Genomic DNA, 22,879 nt, shown 5'->3' with positions numbered 1-22,879 from the left:
CCCAGAGATAAATCCACGGACCTATGGACACCTTATCTTTGACAAAGGAGACAAGGACATACAATGGAAAAAAGACAACCTCTTTAACAAGTGGTGCTGGGATAACTGGTCAACCACTTGTAAAAGAATGAAACTAGAACACTTTCTAACACCATACACAAAAATAAACTCAAAATGGATTAAAGATCTAAATGTAAGACCAGAAACTATAAAACTCCTAGAGGAGAACATAGGCAAAACACTCTCCGACATAAATCACAGCAAGATCCTCTATGACCCACCTCCCAGAATATTGGAAATAAAAGCAAAACTAAACAAATGGGACCTAATGAAACTTAAAAGCTTTTGCACTACAAAGGAAACTATAAGTAAGGTGAAAAGACAGCCCTCAGATTGGGAGAAAATAATAGCAAATGAAGAAACAGACGAAGGACTAATCTCAAAAATATACAAGCAACTCTTGAAGCTCAATTCCAGAAAAATAAATGACCCAATCAAAAAATGGACCAAAGAACTAAACAGACATTTCTCCAAAGAAGACATACAGATGGCTAACAAACACATGAAAAGATGCTCAACATCACTCATTATCAGAGAAATGCAAATCAAAACCACAATGAGGTACCATTACTCGCCAGTCAGGATGGCTGCTATCCAAAAGTCTACAAGCAATAAATGCTGGAGAGGGTGTGGAGAAAAGGGAACCCTCTTACACTGTTGGTGGGAATGCAAACTAGTACAGCCACTATGGAAAACAGTGTGGAGATTTCTTAAAAAACTGGAAATAGAACTGCCATATGACCCAGCAATCCCTCTGCTGGGCATACACACTGAGGAAACCAGATCTGAAAGAGACACGTGCACCCCAATGTTCATCGCAGCACTGTTTATAATAGCCAGGACATGGAAGCAACCTAGATGCCCATCAGCAGATGAATGGATAAGGAAGCTGTGGTACATATACACCATGGAATATTACTCAGCCATTAAAAAGAATTCATTTGAATCAGTTCTAATGAGATGGATGAAACTGGAGCCCACTATACAGAGTGAAGTAAGCCAGAAAGATAAAGAACATTACAGCATACTAACACATATATATGGAATTTAGAAAGAAGGTAACGATAACCCTATATGCAAAACGGAAAAAGAGACACAGAAATACAGAACAGACTTTTGAACTTTGTGGGAGAATGTGAGGGTGGGATATTTCAAAAGAACAGCATGTATACTATTTATGGTGAAACAGATCACCAGCCCAGGTGGGATGCATGAGACAAATGCTCGGGCCTGGTGCACTGGAAGACCCAGAGGAATCGGGTGGAGAGGGAGGTGGGAGGGGGGATCGGGATTGGGAATACATGTAAATCTATGGCTGATTCATATCAATGTATGACAAAAAAAATAAATAAATAAAAATTAAAAAAAAAAAAAAAACAACAACCTTGGGAGGCCAAGCATAGCAGAAGCCCAACTTGGCAAAAGCTCCCACGGTGGAAGCTGAATGTGAAGAAAACCCAGTGCAGTGGAAGTGACAAGAAACCCACCGTGCTGGAAATCAGGACACCAAAAACAAACTCAACAGACAGCTCATGTGGCTCAGTCTCAAATTCAGAAGACCTCCGGTTAAAGTAGGAGGTCCTCACTACTACGGCTGGAAAGACATATGGCTAACAAAATCTTAATTCCTTTACAATCTCTTGTTTCTTGTTTCCTCAAACTCCCTGCGAATAGGCAAGCAGCAGTGGGTGCAACTCAGGGACTCTGGCAGGGGCTACTCCTCCGTGTGTCCCAAAGGCCCCACTATCTGCTGTGCCCTAGTAACTGTTGCCCAAGCAGGTGGGGGTTCTTCTGTCCTTAATCTTCTTTGTGCCAAGGATCAGGACAATGAAAACTGAGCACAGGTCAGGTATTTAGCAGATTTTCTGGCAGGTTATGAAGGGGATTCCTCGGCATGTTATTCCCACTGCTATTTCCTCCCGTCCTTCAGCTCCTCTCTCCTGGGACTTGAGCCTGGCCAAAACCCATGGTGCCTGGCTTCACGACCTAATGAAGCTCAGGCTCTGATGTCTCATTGCAAAAATCCAGTGAGACACACAGAGATAAGTAAGAGATGGATTTGTTCAGATCCAGAGAGAAGCTCACTCCACAGGGTGTGGGCCATCATAGAGGAGCATGCAGGGGCCATGGAATGTGGTGTGGTTAGTTTTCAAGAGCTGGGTGATTTCATATGCTAATGAGTGGGAGGATCACCCCAATAATTGGGGAACCACTCACTCCCCCCTCTTTTGGCAGTATCTTGGAACTGTCCTGGCAACTCTGGGTGTGTCATTTAGCTTGCAGATTGGGGGATCAAGGTTTAGTTGAATTTGATTTGTCATCCTGGACCCATATGATTTTAATTGGCTTATATTATGCCCTTGGGCTATGTCATTCTTTCAAAAGTTGTGCCCTGCCCCCTTCCCTCCTGTTTCAGGCTCTTTTACTAAGCCCCATCCAGGCCCCCAGTGTTGTTTCTACAATCTTCTGGCAGGACAACCAGAAAATAGCTGGCCCTTGGGAGAGAAATACTGTATAATATCCAGTCCCTCTAGATATACAGGCCTTCATCTTCCGTGTTTCCTACAACATGTGCAACAGCATCTCTCAGTGAACCCGCTAGGGTGGGTGACAGACACAGGATACCTGCTGGAAGTTCATCTGTTGGTGGCATCCCTTCAAGGGCAATTGGGCTTCCAGGGATAATCTTTGCCACTTTGGGAGTTAGCCCTGCAGGCTGTTTGAACCCAAACCCTTACAACCTTTCTCCTAAAGTTACAAACATACCCCTGGATCGAATCTCCACTCCACTTTTATGGAACATCTGGTTTGTTGCCTCTTATCATTTTGTTCTTAAGCCACTTACTAACTCCTACAACCAGGACCCTGCTCCCTTGTAGGCAACATTGCACCACCCTGCTTATTATTAACAATATTCTTAATGCCCCTCACAGGACCAGATAACCCACTCCTTTGTCATTACTTCTGTTATTACCTAAAGTGGGTCTATGACAATGAAATGTTTACCATTGGAAACACCCTAAACTGCTCTTATGGAGGACTAGGGGAGGAAATCAGTGACTTACATTCCGTCAGAGCAATAAGATGATAAGGCTTATGGCTGCTTCACCAGGTTCCCAGTCTCAGGGCACAGGCTTGGATTGTTTTACATCACAATATCTATTCCCATCTGTGGTGAACAAACTAGCAATGAGTTAAGATTACAATACCTTAATCCTACCCAGCACTGGTCACACTGGAGACCTTGGGGATGCCCAACTCCAGTCTGGGGGTCCCAGGAGATCAACCTGTCTCGACCTGCCTAGGAATCTGGTCATCGAAAGGTTGTCCTGCCTCAATCTGCTCAGAGACCCACCAGTCCAGGGATTCTAGGAGGTCAACATGCCTCGACCTGCCCAGGGACCCAATTCTCAGGACGTCCACCTGCCTCAGGGATTCGAATAACCTGCCCAGAGATTCGATCTCCAGGAAGCTGTCACACCTCAGCCTGCCTGGGGATCTGCACCCTAACCCAGGGATGCCTGCTCTCAGGTTGCAGGTTGCAACAGTACTGGCAGGATAAGCTTCAAAAAGACTCACCCCTGAGGAAGTCCAACCAGGAAAATTGAAGGAGGCCTATTAATTTTTTCTTTTTTCTTTTCCTCTCCATCATCACTGTCTTTCAGATGGGAAATAACCAATCCACTTCCCAACAGATGCCCTTGAGATGCATCCTTGATAACTGGAAGCTGTTCAATCCTCTAACTCTAAGGAGAAGTCACTTAAAACTCTTTTCTTGGGACTTAATACAATTATTTATATTTTAAATTATTATAAGGAAAGGGAAGAATGTTTCTTTATTCTTAAGCTCTATCTAGCAAAAGCCAGATGTGAAATTTGGATCTTTGTATTGTGCTTTTACTGTGTCAAATTAGTGCTTTGGTTTTAAAATGATCTTTAAAAAAAGTAAGGACATTCTAGAGCCTTAACCACCAACTAGGAAGAGTTAAATTATCAAGCTTGTCTTTGTGTAAGGAAAAAAATAGATAAGTTGTTGATTAAGGCTAACTGGAGCTGATATTTGTGGTCTCAGATTAAAATGAGGATTTTTCCCCTAGGGGGAAAAAAAAAACTCTTTTGTGTCACTGAGTGGCCACAGTATCCTCTGGGGTACAAGGAACACCAGCCTAAGGATGGGAGTTTAAATTACAAAGGTCCATCTAGTCAAAGCTATGGTTTTTCCAGTAGTCATGTGTGGATGTGAGAGTTGTACTAAAAAGAAAGCTGAGCATTGAAGAATTGATGCTTTTGAACTATGGTGTTGGAGAAGACTTTTGAGAGTCCCTTGGACTGCAAGGAGATCCAACCAGTCCATCCTAAAGGAGATCAGTCCTGAATATTCACTGGAAGGACTGATGCTGAAGCTGAAACCCAGTACTTTGGCCACCTGAGGTGAAGAACTGACTCATTGGAAAAGACCCTGATGCTGGGAAAGATTGAAAGCAAGAGGAGAAGGGGATGACAGAGGATAAGAAGGTTGGATGGCATTACCAACTCAATGGACATGAGTTTGAGTAAACTCCAGGAGTTGGCAATGGACAGGGAGGCCTGGCATGCTGCAGTCTATGACGTGGCAAAGAGTCGGACACAACTGAGCAACTGGACTGAACTGAACCATCCTGCAGCTAGACTTATTCTGCAAAAGACAAGGGAAATGGACAGAGATCCCTATGTCCAAATTTTCTTCTGACTAAGAGATATGAAGGAACTCTGTCTTAAGTATGGGATCGTTGTATTCCATAAAAGTGAGCCTACTAGGCAAATGGTGTTGCTGCTGCTCCTGCTAAGTCGCTTCAGTCGTGTCCAACTCTGTGCAACCCCATAGATGGCAGCCCACCAGGCTCCCCCGTCCCTGGGATTCTCCAGGCAAGAACACTGGAGTGGGTTGCCATTTACTTCTCCAATGCATGAAAGTGAAAAGTCAAAGTGAAGTTGCTCAGTTGTGTCTGACTCTTAGCGACCCCATGGACTGCAGCCTACCAGGCTCCTCCATCCTTGGGATTTTCCAGGCAGGAGTACTGGAGTGGGTTGCCACTGCCTTCTCCGAGGCAAATGGTGTCAGGCACAGACAACCAAGAGAAGAAACCCCCCCATGAAGGCTCACCTCCCATGGCTCCTGTGAGGCCTGGTGCTCCTTCCTTGTATCCAAACGTGCCCCCATATCCAGGAGCACCCCCTCCACAAAAGCCAACTTAAGTATGTCCCTTAGTCAAAACTGGAAGAGAATTCAGACCAACCAGGGTCCACAAGCCCTTCTCCCTCTTAGAACTAAGACAGATCAAACAAGACCTGGGAAGCTATACAGATGACCCAGGAATATATAAATACATTCCAACACATTGCCTTGGCCTTTGAGCATGCTAGGATCTTAAAGGAAGCCTGAAGGTATGCTATGGGGCTTCACATATCAAGCGATAAATACCCAGTAGGGGAAACTGCGGTCCCCTCCTCAGATCGTAATTGGAATTATAATGACCCTGAGCACATCTGGGAAAGGGATCATTTTCTGATCTGTGTAAAGGCAGGACTGAAAGCAGCCCAGCAAAAAGTAATCAGCTATGCCCGAGTCTCAGCAATAACTCAGGAGCCCAAAGAGAACCCCATTGTCTTTCTGGAAAGGCTAAAAGAGGCCCTCCAAAAGTTTACCAATCTGGACTTAGACTCTTATGAGGGACAGGTGATTTTAAAGGACAAATTCCTGTCCCAATGTGCATCAGACCTCAGGATAAACCTACAACAGCTACAGCAGCAGAACCCTGCTGTCTCTTTAGATGAGATGGTCCAGACAGCCACCAATACCTTTTATAACAGAGAACAGGAGAGGGAGGCCAAGGCCCAGGAAAGGGAGAAAAGGAAAGAGACAAGGCATGCCCAGATGCTGGCTGCCTTCCAGGGGAGCCCTATGGCAAACCCTGAGTCTTTGAAGCACAAGGCATGGGGCAAATGCCTAATCTGTAGACAGGCAGGACATTGAGCCAAAGAGTGTTCAAGCCATGACAAGTCTCCTAAAACGGCTTGCTACAAATGACATCAATTGGGACATTGGGCGCACTCTGCCCTTGGGACCCAAGAGCCTCAAGGTCAAGTGTCAAGCCTTCCCTCACGATGGTTCAATAGGACTGAAGCGGCCCACTCCAGCCAGCCCATCTGTCACAGCTAACCATCATGGGGCTGGAGCCAAGGGTGCAACTGGATGTGGTAGGTAAGTCCAAGAATTTCTTGGTTGACACAGGGGTTACCTACTCTGTCCTGACCTCCTACTCCGGAGCCTTCTCCTCCCAAACATGTACCATTTTGGGTGCTACAGGAAAAACAATTACTAAAAGATTCACCCACGCACTTCTTTGTTCCTGGGACCAGTTTCTGGTGGTCCCTGAGTGTCCTACTCCCTTACTGGGAAGAGATATACTCACTAAACTGGGGACCACCCTTGTGATGGGAAGCTTTTCCCCTAGAGCCCCACAGCTTCTGGTTACTACTGAGAAACCCATTATACCCTCTCCAATAAGGAGGGACCAAAAACTATGGGAGGACAGAACTAACCCCTAGGTGTGGGACCAGAGGACTCCTGGACAAGCCTACCAAGCTGAACTGGTCATCATTGCCTCCAAGATCCCACTCGGTTTCCAAACTGGAAATAATATCCCCTCAGAAGAGAAGTTCAGGAAGGACTATAGCCTCTAATAAATAAATTCCTTGCCTGTGGGCTATTGGTCCCCACCAATTCACCGTGTAACACCCCAATCCTCCCTGTAAAGAAAAAGGACAGAACCTGGCAAATGGTTCAAGATCTCTGGATCATAAATGAAGCTGTAGCCCCCCTCCATCCCACAGTACCCAATCCCTATGTAATCTTGGGAGAAATCCTGCCCAGTGCCAAGTGGTTTACAGTCTTGGATCTCAAAGATGCATTCTTTTGCATACCACTGGCTAAAGAATCCTAATATCTTTTTGCCTTCAAGTGGGAGGCTCCAGGAAAAAAACACCAACAGATGACTTGGACAATATTACCTCAGGGGTTCAGAGATAGCCCCCACCTGTTTGGGCAGGCTCTTAGCCGAATCTCCTAGATCTGGACCTGTGACCTAATGGGAAGACATTACTATACATAGATAACTTACTAATCTGCTCTACAGATGAGAAAAATGTCCAACAACATGCAATTCAGGGTCTAAACTTTTTGGCAGAGAGGAGATATAGTCTCCCACACTAAGGCATGCATGGTCGAGACAAAGGTCACTTATCTGGGGGTTCAGATTACACACAGGTCCAGGAACCTATCCTCTGATTGAGTACAAAGAATCCTCAAGTTGCCCTCCCCCACAACTTGAAAACGACTGTGAGCTTTCCTGGGGCAAACTGGATATTGTAGAATCTGGACACCCAACTATGGTCTAATTGCCCAGCCTTTATATGAAAGCTTGACAGGATGGGATGATTCAATCCCACTGATGTGGGGAACTCCTCAAAAGAAGGTAGAGTCTGCACTAAAACAAGACTTAACTCAAGAACCTGCCTTGAGGTTGCCAGACCCAGAAAAAGCATTCCAACTTTATGTCCACAAAAAAGAAGTAATAATCTTGGGAGTGTTAACTCAAAGGTTGGGACCTGAGCCCCAGCCTGTAGCTTACTTATCCAAGAGGCTTGACCCAACCGCCTGAGGCTGGCCTCCCTGCCTTCAAAAACTTGCAGCTATTACACTCCTGATAGAAGATGCTTTAAAACTCTCTTTGGGGGGCAAACTATTTTTTTCAGTCACCAAGTGAAACTGGTGACTTCCCTGGTGGCTCAGACAGTCAAGCACTGCCTACAAGGTGGGAGACCCAGTTTTGATCCCTGGGTCGGGAAGATCCTCTGGAGAAGGAAATGGCAACCCACTCCAGTACTCTTGCCTGGAAAACCCCATTTACAGAGGAGCCTGGTAGGCTCCTTTGTCCATGGGGTCACAAAGAGTTGGACACAACTGAGCAACTAAACTTTCACTTTCAAGTGAAACAACTCTTAATTGGGAGAGGCCATTTATGGATGTCTGATCAAAGAATCCTCAGATATCAAGTAGTGCAGATGGAAAATCCAGGCCTCACTATATCCCCTTGTGAGGTTCTTAACCCAGCCACCCTCCTGCCTAGCCCTGAGGGCTCTCTCCCTTTTCACTCTTGCCTAGAAACCTTGGAGCACTAGACAAAATCCTGAGAGGGATTGTCAGAAGATCCCCTGACTAATCCTGAGGAAATATGGTATACTGATGGAAACAGCTTTGTCTTGGATGGAAAAAGAAGAGCTGGATATGCAGTAGTCTCCGATCTTGAGACCCTAGAGGCTAAACCTTTGCCACCAGGTACTTCAGCCCAATTAGCTGAGCTCATAGCCCTGACTCTAGCTTTAGAGCTGGGAAAAGGAAAAAGAATAGCCATTTACACTGACTCCAAGTATGCCTTTCTGGTGCTACATGCACATGCTGCTACTTGGCAAGAAAGGGGCCACTTGACCACCCAAGGGTCCCCAAGCAAATATGGTGACCAAATCCATAGGCTCTTGGAGGCAGTTCATCTGCCCTCTGAGGCTTCAGTCTCCCACTGTAAAGGACACCAAAAAGGGAGCACAGAAGTGGTAAGAGGAAGCCAAGCAGCTGATCAGGCAGCTAAGAGAGCAACATTACAGAACCATGACCTAATAGGGGTTGTCACCTTACTTCCACAGACTACTCTGTGGAAGTAAGACTACTCTGTCTGCCAGAAACTCCTTCACATACTGAAGGTGAGACTCTTAAAGCTAAGAGTGAGGGCTTTCAAGAAGATCATATGGGGTGGTTCCACAATGAGGGACTTCTTTTTCTGCCTGGGAATCTCCAATGGAAGTTGGTTAACTCCTTACATGCCACCACTCATTTAGAGGGTAAGGCCCTCCAAAGATTACTAGAAAGGTCCTTCAGTTGTTCAGGCCTCCAAACAACTATAAGGCAAGTGGCCTCCTCTTGTCCCACTTGCCAACTAAACAACCCCCAAGGAGCTCAAAGACCCCAGCTGTCCCAGCCCATCCAACGACATGGGAGCTACCCAGGAGAGGACTGGCAGATGGGCTTCACCCAGATGCTAGTTTCTCAAGGGTATAAATACCTATTAGTCATGATAGATACATTCACAGGACAGATTGAAAGCTTTCCCATCCAGACTGAGAAGGCTGGAGCAGTGGTTAAAAAAAACTGCTCCACAAAATCATTCCAAGATTCGGTCTGTCCAGGCCATTACAAAGTGATAGTGGGACATCATTTACTTCTAACGTCATCCAAGGGGTCTCTAAAGCATTGGGCATTACTTATTATCTCCATTGTGCCTGGAGGCCTCAGTCTTCAGGAAAAGTAGAAAGAGCCAACCAATTCTTAAAATCAGCGATAAAAAAGATAATCCAGGAGACCTCCCTGGGATGGAAAGAGGCTTTACCAGTAGCTCTCCTCTGCACTGTATTGCCCCTAAGGAACAAGTTGGTCTTAGCCATTATGAGATGCTATATGGGAGACCTTCTGTTTATGTCAATGACCTCTTCCTAGATCCAGAGGCTCAGACCCTCCAGTCTTATGCCATGGCCATTGGGCAATTCCAACAGGATATATGCTTGTGGGGTGTCAACCAGGACCCAAAAGATTCTAAAGAGTCACCACTATATGTTCCAGGGACCCAAGTCCTAATTAAAATCTGGAAAGATGGGTCCCCAAAGGCTCAGCTCCAGCCCACATGGAAGGGCCCCTACTCTGTACTACTTTCTACCCCCACAGTAGTCAAGGTACCAGGACACAACTCCTGGATTCACTACTCATGAGTCAAGCCATGGAAGAAAACAGAAGAGGATACTCAGTACAGTGTGAGCCCCTGGGAGATCTCAGATACATATTCAGGACTACAAATGAGTGCCATTCTAATGAACACTCCCAAAATTAAGTTTCTGGGGATAAGATTTCTCAGGATAGCTCTAGAGAACCAACACAACTTGGCAGGGGTTGTGCTCCAAGAGACAAAAGATGGATCTCCTGATTCCTGAACAAGGAAGGACTTGAGCCATCTTGAATGAGACGTGTTGTTTCTGGGTAAATACCTCCAGCTAAGTTAAAGAAAGTCTCACAGTCCTCAAAAAAAACATTCAGACCCTACAGGATCTCAAAGAATAAGCTGGAGAGTTCTCGGGGTGGCTACAACCTCTCTTTGGGGGATCCTCCTGGTGATGGGAAATTTGGAGTTGGTTAATTCCCCTACTAGTCCCTGTCATCACCATATTGATGCTACTTAAGATTGCTCCATGTATTATCAATTGTCTAACCCATTTGGTCTCTGCCCAGGTCAACAAGATACAACATGCAGTGCCAGTTCAACAAGGATATATAAAACTACAGCTGACCACAGAAAATATCACTCACCCTTAGATGGACACCAAGGTAAGGACTCTGAGGCTTGAGACTAGCAAGAGGGGGAGGCCCAATGCCCCTCACCATCCCAGTTCAGCAGGAAGTAGCCAGAGACCTCTAGGCCTCTATTCCCAAAGAATCAGGCCTCCCATCTTTTGAAGGGAAATGTTAGATAGTATAGGAAAAAGGAGTCCAGAATGGCAGTGGTTAAAAGACAAAGAAGGGGAAAGCCCATGAAAATAGAATAAAGGAAGGTCCAGCACTGGAGTGAGAACCTCAGGTAAAACAAACAGCCCTCCTGGCTAGCCCAGTTTACACAGGGCATGCTCAGGAAGAGGAGAAAAAACATATAAAAAGAGGAGCCAAAATTGGGCCAGGGGCTTCTCTTCTCTTCGCATCTTTTGGGTTGGCCCGCCCTCATGCCTCAAGGATGTATTTTCCTTTACTGTCTAAATAAAACTGAGCTGTAACACGGAGCTGTAACACTGGTCTATCCGAAGAAATTACACGGGGCTGTAACACCAGTCTGTCTGTCACTTCAAATTTTTGTTGCGATAAGAGAGAACCGAGGAAATTATACACTCCCCCAACAGAAGGAAAGCCATGACAAACCTAGACAGCATATTAAAAAGCAGAGACATCACTTTCTGACCAAGGTTCATATAGTCAAAGCTATGGTTTTTCCAGTAGTCATGTACAGATGTGAGAGTCAGGCCATAAAGAAGGCTGAGAGGCAAAGAATTGATTCTTTCACATTGTGCTGGAGAAGACTCTTGAGAGTCCCTTGGACAGCAAGGAGATCAAACCAGTCAATCCTAAAGGAAATCAATCCTGAGTATTCATTGGAAGAACTGATGCTGAAGCGCCAATACTTTGGCCACCTGATTCAAAGAGTTGACTCATTGGAAAAGACCCTGATGCTGGGAAAGATTGAAGACAGAAGAAGAGGGCGGCAGATGATAAGATGGTTAGATAGCATCACCAACTCAATGGACATGAGTTTGAGCAAACTCCAGGAGATGGAGGACAGGGAAGTCTGGTGTGCTAACCTTCATGGGGTTGCAAAGAGTCAGACACAACTGAGCAACTGAACAACCACCTCTTTCAAGGCTCTGTCTCCAGAGCCAGTGCATTCTGAGGTACTGGGGTTAGAACTTCAACACACGTATTTGGGAGAATACAATACAATCAGCCCTTAGCACTGACCATTTGTACTCTCTTGGCTATTTTGCTATTAATCTTTTAAAATTTATTACAAACATTATTGAATATAAAGGAAAGTTTACTTTCTTGTATGTTTACCTTTGTTGTTTTATGTATCAACTTACATGAATGCATCTTTTAAATTCTGGTTTATTAGCAATATAAGGCTAAGTACATAAGGAATTTTATTTTTCTTACATCCTTAAATCAGCAGCTAGAAGCATGACATCTCTGTTTCTCTTGGAGTTTTCAGACTAGGTTTTTTGTTTTTTATTTGTTTCTTTGAATTAGAGGATAATTAACTTTACAATATTGTGATGGTTTTTGCCATACATCAACATGAATAGGTGCTGGGTGTACATATGTCCTCCTCCCCTCAAGCCCACATCCCTCCCCATCCGACCCTTCTGGGTTGTCACAGAATACTGGCTTTGGGTTCCCTGCTTCATACATGGCTATCTATTTTACATATGGTAATGTATATGTTTCAATGCTATTCTCTCATATCATCCCCCCATCTCCTTCCCTCACTGTCCAAAAAGTCTGTGTCTCCATTGCTGCCTTGCAAGTAGGATCATCAGTACTATCTTTCTAGATTTCAAATATATGCGATATTTGTCTTTCTCTTCCTAACTTGCTTCACTCTGTATAATAGGCTCTAGACTCATCCACCTCATTAGAACTGACTCAAATGTGTCCCTTTTTCAGTTGAAATATATTCCATTGTATATATGTACCACAACTTCTTTATCCATTCATCTGTTGATGGATACCTAGGTTGCTTCCATGTCCTAGCTATTGTAAATAGTGCTGCAATGAACATTGGGATGCATGTATCTTTTTAAATTCTAATTTCCTCAGTGTTTATGCCCAGTAGTGGGATCGCTAGGTCATTCAGTAGCTTTATTCCTAGTTTTTTAAGAAATCTCTATCCAGTTCTCCATATTGGCTGTATCATTTTGCATTCCCACCAACAGTGTAAGATGGTTCCCTTTTATCCACACCCTCTCCAGAATTTATTGTGTGTAGATTTTTTGGTGATGGTCATTCTGACCGGTGATATCTCATTGTATTTTTGATTTGCATTTCTCTAAGAATGAGTGATATTGAGCATCTTTTTATGTGTTTATTAGCCATCTGTATGTCTCTTTTGGAGAAAGGTCTGTTTAGGTCTTCTGCCCACTCTGATTGGGTTGTTCGTTTTTCTGGTATCAAGCTGTATGAACTGCTTGTATATTTTGGAAATTAATTCTCTGTCAGTTTTTTCATTTGCTGTTAATTTCTCCCATTCCAAGGGTTGTCTTTTCACTTTACTAGGTTTTGCTACAACTTAGTTTCAGTGTAATACTGATAGCATGGGGCCATCCTAGCTATTAAATATGTAAAACCAGCACTCGGATTTAGCTCTAAATTCTTCTCCTTTGTTGCTCCATTATTAACACTCTAGTGCTGGTAAAAGCAATCACATCATTCAAAAAAAAAATTATAAAGCAGTTGTTTGTTTAATCACCTATCTTTGTAGGCAGGTAAATAATCATCCATGTGGTTTTAATTTGAGGGGCATAAAAATAACCTCCTCTATGACTTAAGTCCTCCCAATAAAATCATCTTTGTCTCCATAAAGGTCTGGGATAAAGCAAATGGTTATCAGAGAGGGAAGGGAGCCATTCCCAGTTACCCAGTGCTGCAGCAAGGTTGGGATCTAAGGAAATGAAGCCCGGAGGGAAGGATGCTGAAACTTAGGGCTTGGAACTGTGGGGAACATCAGTAGGCCAAGTTGTCATCATCACACATTCCTCGCCATGTACGTAGGGGGTGATGTTTTTCACCAATGAGATATATGACCCCTGGACCTGTGAGAATCATCATGTGATAAAGTGAAGAAACTGAACACAGAATGTTCCTTCTGGAGGACAGAGAGCAAACAGGAGACATACCCACTCCTAGATCTCCCTGGAAACCTCTGTTATCACCCTCTATCCCAGCTTTCTGATCTGTGTAACAGTGTCTTTACCACATTCAAGGAGCCTAGAATCACAAACTGTCAGAGAAGGGAGAAATCACCCTCCCTCAAGGACAAGCAAGTGAGCAGAGGCCACCTGACTTCTCCACTCGAAAAAGGAACGTGGGGAAGGCAGGAGCAGACCAAGGTGGGAAAAGGGTGTGTCCGCTCCTTGAAACACTATTGACACTTCATCGGGAATTCACAACTACAGCTGTCGATAGACTCCCTTTCCCTTCTGAAATGAAACATGGGTTGTATAAATGAGGCATCTACTTCATTTTTAAAGTCTTTCATGTTTATGTAACTCAAATATATAAGTGCTCAAACCAAGTAGTCAGTAGTAGGGCATACACTTTCCTTGATTTGAGGATTAATAGAAAAATGATAAAATAGTTGTTCTTTTTGAAAAATGACTCCGTAATAACAATTAAAACAAGTTTCGATCTTTCAGTGCATAGCTTAATCCTGAATGCATATCTGTGCAGGGTTATCTCACCATTAAGGCACAGCCTCATCTTTATAAGAAGCATAAAGGGATGTGTGTGTATATGTGCCTTGTGTTCACATGTGTGCACGCCCCCATGCAATGGAACTCTAGACACTGGAGCATGACGCCAGAGTGACAGTAAATGGAAGGCAAGTGCATTAAAGAAAAGCAGTAACATCGAATTCACAGCAGTTCTCCTTCATTATAAGGATGAGTTTTTAGTTCTTTGTGTTTATATGCTTTTTTCTAAAAAGTCTACAGTAGTGATGGTTAAAAAGTCTACAATAATAAAATGGCTATCTTTTATTATACACCTGTCACTATCCTAAGTCTTTCCTAGGTAATAGTTCATTTAATCCTCTCAACAGCCTATTACCCTCACTTTATAGATGAGAAAATGGAAGCAAATGGATATTAAGTCACTTGCCCCAGATTCAGATCTAGAAAGTACAAAAGCTGGGATTCAAACTCAACCGTTCCAATATTCAAAAAGAGTTTAGCTGCTACAATAAACATGAGTTTACTTTTCCTCATAAGTGAGTATGGATGTATATATACATATATGTGTACATATATTATATGCATTTTTAAGGCTAAACATATGCATGTATTTAATACACAGCATCTAAAGTTGAATTTCATTCTCTTAGTTAATAGAGAAGAGTCATTATAACTTTTCCACAATACTGTAATTCTTAGGTTTTTCAGGAGAAAGAACCTTGTAGTAGGAGGAAGAAGGGCTCTGCAAATCCCTCCTGACTCAGGACTGAAATGCTCTCAGAGTGCTATCAATACCTGGAGCCTAAAAATCAGATGAATTTTAGATGAATATGCTGTACAATGATAAAACTGCAGATTTTAAATCCTCAAGCTCCATGCTCACACTCCATACAGGGAACAATTCCAAAATCTCTCTCCTCAAAAAAAAAAAAAAACAACAAAAAACAAAAAACAAAATCTCTCTCCTCAAGAGTCTTCTAGCCTAGCCTACTCTCAAACAGTCCTAGTGTGAAGAGCTCACCCCTCACGGAGCCTCGCATATCATGTCTCCATACCATAAGTAAAGTCTCCCCATGAGAACCTGAAATCTCACGGTGTAAGCTCTGCACATGGGAACTGCACAGAAAAGCACATTGTCTAAAACTACGAGGCTACCATTGTGCCCAGCTCCCTCCTTCTGAATTCTACCTTTTTCTTTGTGTTCCCACTCCAGTTACCCTGGGAAATAACACAAGTGAAGCTAATATTTGAAAGTAATTAAGTTCCAATGGAAAACACTTCCTTTTATGGTGCTTTGGTGCTGAGGTCATCACAACTTCTTAAATGTTAAGTGTTAACTGTAGTGGCTGAAAGCTGGTGCTCAGTAAAGTGCCAACAATGTTGCAAGAATGGGAACCTGGTATATTACACACCTAAGGCCTGATTCATTTTATAGAAATATTTTCCCATAATGAATCAGGCCTTAGGTGTGTAATATACCAGGTTTCCAGTTCTTCAACCCTCTGGCCCCAAACCATCAGACCCAGACCCTGGCCTCCAGCTCCTGTATCTTTAAGACCACCTGAGGCATCTGAACCTTCGGAACATGCCTGGACCTAACCTTGGCTGCAGCTTCTCAGCATGTTCCAGCTTCAACCTTGGATTTGCCACAAACTGTGGGTGTTCTGGCTCTGCTCACATTTGGCATCTCCCAATGTACTGACCCAGATCATATTCACTGACCTGGATCCTGCCTTCTGGACAAGGTGTTCCCTTCTTGCCAACACTTGCCTATTTATGGCATCATTATTTCAGTCTCAACACTGACCCTGAAGGCTGAACCAGGCAGATGGAATGAAGCCAAACCAGCTCTCCCACCTCATCTGCCAGGACTCTGAGTGTGGCTCCCTTCTCCAGCCTTAGGGCCTCACCTGCTCCCTGTCCTCCCCACTTTGTCAGGAACACAGTCCCCCTACCCCAGAGTCCCTTTCCTTCTATTCCCAGTTCAAATCCTAGCACAGGGTTAAGAATCCAGGCTCTGGAATCAGATTGCCTGGGTTTGAGTCCAGGTTTTCCACATATCAACTACATGGCCTTAATTAAGTGTGACTTAACTCTCAATACTTAGATTTTCTCATGTGTAAAATGAGAATAGTATCAGTACCAACTGTGGAGGCACCACCAGCAGCTGATCCAACATCCAGGTCCTTCCTCCTTCTTCAGCTCAGAAACTTTTAGACAGCTCTGTGTCAGATTAGAAATAAAAGCCTCCTTCTGTCTCCCAATCCTGCCCCTGAGGTGTCTAACCAGTGGGACAGAAGGAAAGTCTGAAGTCAGTAGGGATTCCTAGGGAAGTTTTTCTTTCCATTTATTAGCATTTATTGCTTCCTTTCTGCTGGGATGCCAATCCACAGCCTGCAGTGGACCAGCCCTTTTGTACCAGGGATAACCAAACCTACAGCCTGACAGAGCAGGAAGTTCAGTTCAGTTCAGTTCAGTCGCTCAGTCGTGTCTGACTCTTTGCAACCCCATGAATCGCAGCACGTCAGGCCTCCCTGTCCATCACCAACTCCTGGAGTTTGGAGCCAGAATCATGATGATGTCTCAAGCACCTGCATCAGCCCAGACTGTCTACTCCTGGACTTCTTATATGTGAGGAAAAACAAGCCTCAGCTTGATTATACTACTATGACCAGTTTTCTATTACCTAACGGCTTTGTCATTGTGAGAACTAAATAAGAAAATACAGATAAGCACCTCTTGTGATGTCTCATGCAGTAAGTGCTGGGAAACTGTTAGCTGTTGTTATTTCAAATCCCAGCTTTAGTCTCAATGGCTCCATACCAGCTGGCTGTGATATCTCCCCTCTCAAAGTGCCCTTCAGACTTACATTGTGTACCACCTGTTAGGCACATATCTTAAGCCTGAAGTCTCTTCTATGGCTATGTAATTTTTGTACTATTGTTATTAAATTTGTATTTCCTGACTCTACAGATAGATAATAAACTGTGGGGGTAATAATGCCTCAAGGTCTCCCCCACAATACCCCAGTTCTCTGCATATAGGCGCTACTCAATAAAATAAACCATTGTTTGTTTAAGAAAGAACTCTAGAACTGCTGAAGCATCTAAAAGTTTGCTTCCTCACATTTCCTGTTGTACTTTGCAGCCAGATTCTTTAAAGGATTCTCTAGATGTATTAAACAGCTGAGAGGTTTTTATGAAATTGTTTCTATGGAATAAATGTTTTTCTTAGCTTTTTAAATACTGTAGAACTGATACTCCATCAATGGCAAGTTTTGAAAGGTTACTAATGCAACACAGATTTTTAACAGTAGTATTAGCTATTAATACAACTGTCTTTCTTATCAAGTGATACAAAATTTAATGAGCTGCCCTCACCCCCAGAATTGGACTGTGAATGCCTGAAGGCTGGGAGAGAAAATGCACTGCCCACAGTGACCTCTTCATACCTTGCCTCTTCTTCACGTGCCTAGATGACACGCACAGGAGCCAGGCGGTGTAGACCTGTGGGAGTTTGTGTGTAACACGATCAGATCTGGATTTTTGAAAGTCACTTTCATGCACAGTAACTGGAAGGCAGCAGGAGGGGCAGTGTGCAGCTTTGACATCCCAAAGAGCTTCTCCAAACGTCAGTCTTTGCTTTTGCAACCATCACCTCCCTTCGGGCAGGGGTCTGAGGGCTTAACAAGGAGCTTGGAAGAAAAGTCTGGAAGTGGAAAAAGGGCCAAATTAGACTGAGAGTGTTGCTGTAAGCTTGTTGCCAGACTCGTGTCTACCCTACTAGCTTTCAAGGGAGACTTAAAACTCATGCCTCACCATATTGCTGACCATAATTACTAACTATATGTGGTTTATTGTCTTGAGGAAAGGGAGAGATTTTTTTCCCCTAAAGTAATGCCATTTAGGGTCTCTATGGAAAGCAAAGAAGTGACTGATAAAAGGAGTCAAAAGTCGGGAAGATTATATGTTTGTGTTGGGGAAAGATGTTTAAATTAAGGAATTTGTGAGCTGGTATGACAGCATGAAGGGAAAGAGCTCTATACCTGATTTCCCAGCAGACTCTCACCTTCCCAGGTTTACACTGGCAGAGCCCAGACACCTGACTAGATAATCACAAATTTTGATAAAAGTAAACAAAGCATTCCTAGGAGCTGAAGACTTCAAAATCTTTGCATTTACCCGGAGAAAAGCCTGGAGTTTTATTTTCTTGATCTCAGTCCAAGGGTGAGGTTTTCTGGAAAGTCTGAGAAGAAATTTATGCCTAGCAGTCAGAGGCCTATAGGGAAAGAAAACAATATGTTCTTTCTTTTTCCTGAAGAAAGTTCCAGCAAAGAACCTTGCAATCAATTTCTCTGGCATTCCTAAGCCCTTGGAGGACACACATTGGCCATTTTGTACCTATGTTCAAAATATCATTTAGTCCAATACCGATACCACAAGACCTGGGTCTATAAAATAATACAATGACAAAAGTTACTTAGCAACAAAACTGGCTGTATTCCTTCACTGTTTATAAATAATTGAACATCAAATAAGCAGCCATACTCTGCTAGAGGGTGGAGATTACAGTGGTATATCCAGCACCTTTGATTTCACTAGGGTGCTACTCAGTTCAGTGATATGAGTCCCTAGGAGTGGAGATCATGACCTTGGTCTAAGACCTATCAGGTTACGCTTTCCATCCTGCAAACTCCTGCAAAAATATGACACAAGTGAAAGTGAAAGTGAAGTCGCTCAGTCGTGTCCGACTCTTTGCGACCCCGTGGACTGTAGCCCACCAGGTTCCTCCATCCATGGGCTTCTCCAGGCAAGAATACTGGAGTGGGTTGCCATTTCCTTCTCCAAGTGAACTTACCTACAAAACAGAAACAGATTCACAGGCATAGAGAATAGACTTGTGGATGCCAAGGACGGGGGAGGGTTTGAGGGAGGGATGGGGTGGGAATTTGGGGTTAGCAGATACAAACTGTTATATATAATATGGATAAACAACACGGTCTTACTGTACAGCACAGGGAATTGTATTCAACATTCTGTGATAAACCATAAGGGAAAAGAATATAAAATAGAATGTGTGTGTGTGTGTGTGTGTGTGTGTGTGTGTGTCAGTCGAGTCTGACTCTGCGATACCCTGGACTGTAGCCTGCCAGTCTCCTCTGTCCATGGAATTTTCCAGGCAGGAATACTGGAGTAGGTTGCTACTTCTTACTCCATGGGATTTTCCCAACCCAGGGATCAAATAGGCATCTCTTGTGTCTCCTGCACTGGCAGACAGATTCCTTACTATTGCACCACCTAGAAAGCCCATATGTATATATGTACATATATACATTTATAATGTGTTAATTTCTCCTGTAAAGTGATTGTTTTATATATATGTAACATACACATATATAACTGAATCACTTTGCTATACAGCAGAAATTAATAACTTTGTAAGTCAATGATGCTTCAACAAAATAAATTTTAAAAATAAATATATACCAAAAATTAATTAATTAAAATTGAATAGTTGTCCAGTTACACTGTCACCCCATCTTACTTTAATTCATGGGACAGCTGCTAGTACACCTGGATTTTTCTGGGTATTTATTTCTGTATTTGCTTATTATCTGTCTTCCCACTAAAATTAGGGATCATGGCAGTCTTATTTACTTCTGTAGACTCAGTATCTAGGGAAGTAGTTGGCATATATATAACAAACAAATATTTGTTAATTCATATTACTAAATTGCATCATTATACAAGGCAATATAGGATACATCAATATGCTAAAAGCACAGATTTTGAGTCCAAATCTATGTGTGAATCCCATTCCTTTCACATTGCTATTAGCAAAATGACCGTTTAACCTCTTTGTCTCCATTTCTACACTCTAAAAAAAGGAATAGTAACTACTTCATAATATTGACATGAGAATTAGATAATGTCTTTACATAAGAGTTCAACATGTGTTAGATACTAATACTACAGAAAATTAAAGAGAATGAATGACATATAGCCTAACTATAATGCCTCCAAATTTACTTCTATTGTTTGCCTAAAGGCTTGTACTCACATATTGTTGTAATTCATTTGCACATAAGAAAACTAATCTTTAACTGAAAACCTACTATGTTGCCATTTTAAGCACTTTTATATTTACTAACTTATTTAATCTCTATTGATCATATGAGAAAGCTATTACTATACCCATTCTACAGATGAGAAAAACTGAAGCCTAGAGGAGCAATTTGCCTAAAGTCATACAACTAGTAAGTTGGCTCAACATTGACAGTTGTGCTCTATAGAGTTTGTTCTTAATCATTACTATCATGGGCCTCTCTATATTTTAATTAACATTTAAAAAACCTAATATTAATTCATACTATTATTTTCATATATCAAAAAGTCAATATGAGTATCATCATTTAAAAACAGATTATCCAATTATGATGACAGAATACAGGTTTTTAATCAGTTGGTGGATATAAATTATTTTAGTTGACCTTAAAAAAATTCTGTAAAACAGAGCTTCCCTAGTGGCCCAACAGTTAGGAACCACTTTGCAATGCAGGGGACATGGGTTTGATCCCTGGTCCAGGAAGATCCCACATGTCGCGGAGCAACTAAGTCTGTGCACGACAACTACTGAGCCAGCACTCCAGAGCCCAGGAGCCACAACTACTGAAGCCCCTGCACCCTGGAGCCCACGCTCTCCAACAAGAGAGGCCTCCCCATTCTCTGCAACTAAGGAAAGCCCCCACACAGCAACAGAGACCCAGCAGAGTCAAAAATAAGATAAAAAACTGAAATAAATTAAATTTTTAAAATTATTTTTAAAAATTCTGTAAGGTCACTATTATTAGCCCCATTTTAGAGCTGTAGGGACTCCAGGACCAAAGTCTGAATGTTTCTCCAAACATCACCTGCCAAGTTTGAGGGCCAGGTCTTCAACATCTAGTTGTAGGTCTTCTGGTCTTTTTGTAAGAACTGCTGTCTACATTAATGGAATATTACAAGTTTAAGATGGCATATCCTGTTCAGTTTTGAATTAAAAACTGTTAGTTAGAATTTGATATTTGAAGCTTAAGTGTTTTCTTACCCCAACTCTAAAAATCCTCTCAATGTAAATTAAGATCGTGCAATGACAGTCTACAAAATCCAAGTTTTCTCCTTTTGGTTTCTGGATGGACTTAAAAAGTTTGGCCAATCTGAAACCATAATGGCCTGCACAGTGACATGGTGGGAGGAATCCTATGAGGGTAACAGAGCAATAAGAAACCCAGAATTAGAGTTTTGCTTATAGAGTAAAGAAAGCTAAAAATCCAGGACAGTCACTCAAAATAAAACCCAATCAATGCCATGAAAATGAAACAGGAGCAGGAGCGAATGTCTGGAGCTTTCTGAGACCTTCTTAAATGAAAGCAAGAGTTATTCATTCAGACTTTAGGTTTATGAACCCAGCCCAGAGTTGGCCCCCCCAGAAGCCTGTACCATGGGGTTAAAACTGACTTCCTGGAGAGAAAAGTACCAAGTGCAACAAGAAAAAATGCCTGTTGAGAGTGGGGTCTGGGGCAGGCAGCAGCTAATCAGGCCCCAGTAGTCCCTTCCTCCTGGTCCTCATGTCCTTGGGTAATTAACTCTCCCTGAGTGCAGGTGGGACAGGAATAAAACAGCAAAAGTGATGGGATGTTACCTCCAATACTGGGTTACAAAAAGGCTCTGGCTTCCATCTTTCTTCCTTCTCTCACTTGCTCGTTGGCTCTGAGGGAAGCCAGCCACTATGCTGAGAGCTTTCCTGTGGAGAAGTCCATGGGGCAAGAAACTGAGTGAGACCCTCAGTGCAACAGCCAGCAAGGAAATTAATCCTGCCAGCAACTGCATGAGCCAGCTTGGAACCAGATCCTCCCCTCATTGAAACTTTCAGATGAGGCTATGTAGCCCCAGAGGCCACTTTGACAGCAACCTTGTCAGAGACCCTGAGGCAGAGGTATTCACATAGACTGTTCCCTGATTCCTGACTCCAGAAACTGGGAAATAACAGATGTTTATTATGTTCAGTGACTAAGTTTTGGGGTCATTTGTTATACAGCAATAGATTTTTAGTACAGAAACTGTGCCAAAAGTAAGGGCCCCAATATATGAGACTCATGCATCTATCGATTCACTTAGCACCTACTGTTTGAGCATTATTGAGATAAAATCACATAAGGAACAAAAAGAGTTTCCCTGTCTTAAAGGAGCTACATTCTGAACAAGTCTACAAACATCTAGGGAAGGCAGCAAGATCGAAGTTCCAGCTGAGAAAGGCATTCCAAAGGAGGTGAGCTAGGTTCTTGGCCAGACCTTGCTGGATAGGCAGTATTCAACGGGCAGGTAGAGATGGGGATAGGAAAAGTCAGAGAGTAAAGTGGATGATGGCAGGTAGGAAGCAGGTCTAGACCTTTGAGAGTCTACAAGTTAGTGGGAAAGGCATGAGGAAAAGCCACGGGGGGGAAACGAGGTTCAGTCAAGGTTTCCTTTCTGGCAGGTCACCATCAGCATCAGGGACTCTGGAGTAAGAGACCATCCTCTGCCTGGTCCTAATACTGTCAACACCACTTGTTCATCTTGTCAGAGGTGGGGGCAGGGAGTGGAATTTCGTTCCTTCAGTCTATTGTACCATCTCTGAGGTCACTGTTATACTGCTCCATTGTTCCTAGGCT

This window comes from Cervus elaphus, chromosome 25, assembly GCF_910594005.1.
Source record: "Cervus elaphus chromosome 25, mCerEla1.1, whole genome shotgun sequence".
NCBI lineage: Eukaryota > Metazoa > Chordata > Mammalia > Artiodactyla > Cervidae > Cervus > Cervus elaphus.
The sequence above is the reverse complement of the archived record's forward strand: the minus strand, read 5'-3'. Positions refer to the sequence as shown.